This window comes from Sorex fumeus, unplaced genomic scaffold (assembly GCF_029834395.1).
Source record: "Sorex fumeus unplaced genomic scaffold, SorFum_2.1 ptg000081l, whole genome shotgun sequence".
Classification (NCBI taxonomy): Eukaryota; Metazoa; Chordata; class Mammalia; order Eulipotyphla; family Soricidae; genus Sorex; species Sorex fumeus.
In genome coordinates, this window is record NW_026606138.1 from 1,179,980 (window position 1) to 1,186,159 (window position 6,180).

The following is a 6,180-nucleotide window of genomic DNA, read 5'->3' on the forward strand; positions in this document are numbered from 1 at the left end:
ACTAAGTAAGAACCCCCGAAGCTGCCAGACATACTCCCTAAAGAGGAGGGAGTGGGTAGGGGAGAAGCCTCTGCCTTGACCTTCTCAGCACCGTGGGATTCCTGGGTTCCTGCTCCTGCCCCCGTTGCTGCCACCAAGAAAGAAAGAAATGGGGGGAGTCTGATAGTCAAGCAGTTCTCCATTTATTGGCCCCTATCCAGGGGTTCTTAAAGTGGGGGAGGAGGGCAATCCCACACTCAGCATGCTTCACTAGTACTGCACGTACCTCAGGCTTCTCAGGTAGGGCTCACAGATGTCAGCTAATGATTTCCATATCCTGCTCTTAGGGCCGGGTTAACAATATGGGTAGGTGGACAGTCATGTCCCTCATCCTTAACCAGGGTACCTGCCTGTGGGGAGTGCTGGAGCGGGCCCCCTAGGTCTTTGTAAACAAGGTCTGCTCTTGCGTCCAGTGGCAGGGGATTTGGTCAAAGTCTCAGGCTAGCTGCTGAGACCCCAGCAAGCCAGCTTAACCTGGCACCGATGTGACATCAATAGATTCATAAGGGGGCTGGCTGGCTTCCGGCTCCAATACCCTTATACTTCCCAAAGCCCTTGTAGCCATGCCCGCTTCCCCACAGTCACCTTGTCAATTCATGGCCCAGTTCTAGAGATTCTGATGTTTCTTGACCACAAGACACCTCCAAATTCTAAAATACTGATATTCCAAAAGGAGCACATGGAATCAGATGGGAAAGTAAAATGGAAGCCAAAGGAACTCAACAAACTAAAGCCCTAACCCAGAAGGCCCATTCAGCAACAGACAGCTTAGTTAAATGGCAGACACAGATTTAATAACATTGTGGTGGGCCAGAGCAATAGCATAGTGGGTAGGGTGTTTGCCTGTCACGCAGCCGACCCTGGTTCAATTCCTCCACCCCTCTCTGAGAGAGAGCCTGGCAAACTATCAAGAGTATTCCACCTGCACGGCAAAGCCTGGCAAACTACCCGTGACATGTTCAATATGCCAAAAACAGTAACAAGTCTCACAATGGAGACGTTACTGGTGCCTGCTCGAGAAAATCTATGAACAACAGGGTAACAGTGACAGTGAGAGTGGTAAAACAAATATTTTTCATAAAGTTTCTTTTGCTACAGTATCTTGATAATTTCATTATTTATGTATTTAATTCATTTATTTTATTTTTTATCAAGTCATTGTGAGATACATGATTACAAACTGTTCATGATCTGGTTTCAGTCATACAATGTTCCAATACCCATCCCTCCACCAGTGTAAATTTTCCATCAACAATGACCCAGTTTCTTCCCACCCACCACCCCGAGCCTGTGTCTCTGTCTCTGTCTGTCTGTCTGTCTGTCTCTCTCTCTCTGTCTCTCTCTCTGTCTCTCTCTCTTTCTCTCTCCCCATCCCCCATTATGGGGTTATTATGTGTTTCCTTTATCTAATTTCAGCATGCAGTTCTTATCCTGAGTGATTATTTCCAAATCTCTTTGTTTATTAGTCATTTAGAATTAACTAGTAATATAAAGTAGTAACGAGTAATATAAAGGGCTGGAGCGATAGCACAGCAGTAGGGCGTTTGCCTTGTGCGCAGCCAGCTTGGCCGAGCTGGGTTCCATTCCTCCACCCCTCTCAGAGAGCCCGGCAAGCTACCAAGAGTATTTCGCCCACATGGCAAAGCCTGGAAAGCTACCTGTGACGTATTCAATATGTCAAACACAGTAACAGCAAGTCTCAAAAAAAATGGTTACTGGGCCCGCTCGAGCAAATTGATGAACAACAGGAAGACAGTGTTTGTTTTGTTTGACAGTAATATAAAATAAATTATTGTGAGTCTGCAAGAGATACAGGCTTAGGGGGTGGTTGAGAAAATGGGGAGGGAAGTTCATTCTTCTCATGGTGGTATTGTTGTTGAACATCAATCAAGAAGCCCATAACAACTGTATTATGAACAAGTTTGTAAACCATGGTGCTTAAATAAATAAATAATAATAATAATAATAATAATAAATTAATGAATGAGACTACCAGGAAACACAATACCACTGAATTAAAAATCAGAATGGAAAGTGATGACTCAAGTCTGATTTTCGTAATCACTTCCCAGGTCAAGTTAACAACGAACAGCTGTCTTAGAGCACCTCAGGTTCTCAGAGGAAACTTCTACATACAACTGTATGCATTTAAGCACATATTTATTTGTGGCTATTTACTTTAATTGTAGCTGTTTATTACCAATAAGTGGTGTCTTAGCTGAAAGGCAGAGGGACTATAGAAATGAAGTGTTAGACTCTGAGATTGTGAATAACAACACAAATGCAAAGTATTCTTAGTATTGGATAATAAAAATCTAATGAAAGATACTAATGATGAGGTTGTCCACAATATTGTTTGGTTATCATTAACAAATCACATTATCTTCCCCTTCTCTCTGCAGCAATCAGTCTCTTAAAGAAAACTGCATGGTAAATTCTTTAGAGAAAAGGCAATTCCTTTTCTCCGTTTCCTCTTTAACTCCATAATGAAATCCTAATGAATGCTAAAGTTTTCTGAGAGTAGTACAATAATCATCTATTGTATTACTGATTGAAAAGAACTTGCTGCATATTCAGAGAGATATAAAAGACCTGATTTTCAAACAAATAGTTTTGATAGACAGATTTAGGCCAGATCTAAATTGTATTTAATTATGCATCCATGTAGTATTCTTGTAACAGTTTTTCACACGTCAAGTTAATATCTTTGGTATCTTTAAGAACAATTTGAATATGTAGAGTCTATTTTCTGATTAGCTGCATTCATTTTAACACTATTTCTACCTAACAATACACTGACATAATGGTAATCTAGGAAGTCAAAATATTGTTGTAAATAAAACCTTTAGGGATAATGTTTTAGAACATGCGTGCTGATGAGGAGAAAGGACAGTCATTGTCTAATATTAAATCTGTTTACCTTTCAAAAACTGAAATATTTTTTTGACATATGCTAAATTACCTGCAGGATCACAAACTTAGTTTGCAAGGAAATATGTACAAAATATAATTAATAATATTAAAAACAATATGTATAATAATTATTTATTTAATTTCATTAATATAAAATATGAACCATATATTAAATATTATAAATATAATTATCACATATTAAATATATGATTACATATTTTAAAATATGTGTAAAAGGTTCTTTTTCAAGCTTAGTGTGTTTGTTATTAGATCTCCAACTTACTGAATGATTTTTAGAAGCCAAGAGTTTAAGGTTCTTAAACTGAACAATTGTTTGTATATCTCATCTTGCTCACTGTACTTTTACAATGCTAGGAAGGGGAAGGAAATGAATGCATTCCAAAATTTTACCTAGAAGTTAAAATAAAAGTGATTCATTTATTTAAAAAAATTAGCTTTTAAAATAAACTCTGTTGGAAATTATTGCCATGCCACACATCTAGATAGTGCCATGTTCACTAGATAAATTTTGTTTTATCTCTTTATATTTGTTTATAGTTCTGTATCCTGAAAATATAATTTCATTGAATTTTTACCTTTTGGGGCTATTTATATTTTTTAAGTTGTTCCTTAGTACATTTGTTTTGAGTCTACTGTATTTATCTATAAATTTCCCTTGACAAAACAATTACCTTCTTTTGTAAACATTTGCAACTTTTAACAGCACTTCATGGACAACAAATTAAATCTGGACTACATGCATATGAAGGGCAGACTGTATTTGATCTCAACTATCAACATAGCTGATCAAGACTTTATTTTATCTAGATTTTGTGATTGAACTGTCATTGTGAAATGAGAGTTAATTTGCTTAAGACTAAATGACATAGCTTTGGAGACTGCTATTACATGATTCTATAATCAACAAATTTTGCTGAAGTTATATGATCTATGTTTATATGTGTATATAACTATATATGTGTATATATGTTTATATATGTATATATAACTTTATTTCTACTTTTCTCTTTTTTCATTTTTCTTCTAATACTAGTCTACTACTTTTTTTATTTTTATTTTATTTATTATTTATTTATTTATTGAATCACCGTGGGAAAGGTTACAAAGCTTTCAGGTTTAGGTCTCAGTCATGCAAATATCAAACACATTTCCCTTTACCAATACTTTTTTTTTACCATGAAGAACCCCAATAAAACCCCACCCCCCACCCCTCCCAGTCCCCGTGGGGCAGATGAATTCTAGTTAACACTCTATCTGCTTTGATTAGATTCATTGTTTCAATAAAAGATTCACCACTATTATTTAGAGTTTACCCCCCCCAAATCAGACATGCTGAAAAAGCATTGTGACGTGATTTGCTTTCTACAGCTGGGTTCAAGAATTAAATGTTGGTTTTGGATTTCTGCTATTTTACTTATTGACCCTGGAAGTATTTCTACTGAAAGGCAGATAGTTAAGAAATTGGTTTCTGTGCTCTGGAGTCGTGGCCGTGCTGGAGAGCCGCTAGTGGGGGGCAACTGGTGGCCTCGGTAGGGCGTGAAGGGCGGACCGAAACGCCCCCCTTCCCATGAGGTTTTAGTCGCCCCCACTCCCCCGGCTCATACCTGCTGTCCACAAGGCTCCCATGAGACCGCCATCTTTCTTTCCAGAGAGGAGAAGGCGACTGGGGCAACACCCTTTCCCCTCCGGACAGACATGATGGCCTGGATTAACGCATAGTCCTTTCACTTTTCTGCTCCAAGCTGTTGGGTTCTGCATTAAGTCCCTGTGCTTCTGGGGCTGTGGCCTTGCTGCAGAGCCGCTCACGGGGGGCAACTGGTGACCTCGGTAGGGCGTGAAGGACGGACTGGAACGCCCCCCTTCCCATGAGGTTTTAGTCGCCCCCACTCCCCCGGCTCATACCTGCTGTCCACAAGGCTCCCATGTGGCCGCCATCCTTCTTTCCAGAGAAGAGAGGGCGAATGGGGCAACACCCTTTCCCCTCTGGCAGACTTGATGTCCTGGATTAACGCATAGTCCTTACACTTTTCTGCTCCAAGCTGCTGGGTTCTGCATTAAGTCCTTGTGCTTCTGGGGCTGTGGCCGTGCTGGAGAGCCGTTCATGGGGGGCAACTGATGGCCTCGGTAGGGCGTGAAGGACGGACTGGAACGCCCCCCTTCCCATGAGGTTTTAGTCGCCCCCACTTCCCCGGCTCATACCTGCTGTCCACAAGGCTCCCATGTGGCCGCCATCCTTCTTTCCAGAGGGAGGAGGGCGGAAGGGACCAACACCCTTTCCCCTCCAGGCAGACATGATGGCCTGGATTAACGCATAGTCCTTTCACTTTTCTGCTCCAAGCTGCTGGGTTCTGCATTAAGTCCTTGTGCTTCTGGGGCTGTGGCCGTGCTGGAGAGCCGCTTGTGGGGGGAAACTGGTGACCTCGGTAGGGCGTGAAGGACGGACCGGAACGCCCCCCTTCCCATGAGGTTTTAGTCGCCTCCACACCCCTGGCTCATACCTGCTGTCCACAAGGCTCCCATGTGGCCGCCACCTTTCTTTCCAGAGGGAGGAGGGCAGAAGGGACCAACACCCTTTCCCCTCTGGCAGACTTGATGGCCTGGGTTAACACATAGCCCGTTCACTTTTCTCCTCCAAGCTGCTGGGTTCTGCATTAAGTCCTTGTGTTTCTGGGGCTGTGGCCGTGCTCCAAGCTTAACTATGATTTTCAGAGAGAAACATTAGGTGGTTTACTTCCCATGGATCACTTTGTATATAGAGAGATGTTGCGCGGCCACGTGAGCGGCCGCGCGGTTTTGAGGAAAAGTCCTAGTTCCCGTATACTCGAGCTGTGCTTGTAGAGGTTTCTGGTCACCGGGGTTCCATCTGGGGGAGGCAGGATGCGGTACCTACCCCATCTCGGACTTCCCGATGATCTCGGCTCTTTTTGGAAACTATTTATTTTTTTTTTTCCTTCGGGATCTGTGGATCCCACCCTCCATGTAGTCCTTCTCTTCGACTGACTGTCTACTACTTTTTTTAAAGTTGCATTTCGGGGTATGTATATTTGTTTAAATGATAAACATAAGATGTAGAAATTGGCACTTCAAGAATAGTCTTTGATTGTGAAAATATTATGCCTTGTATAACTAACTTTTAAGAACCAAGTCAATATGAAACATCTAAAGTTAATCGTAAATATCTAAGACACAAAATTCTGAAAGCAAATA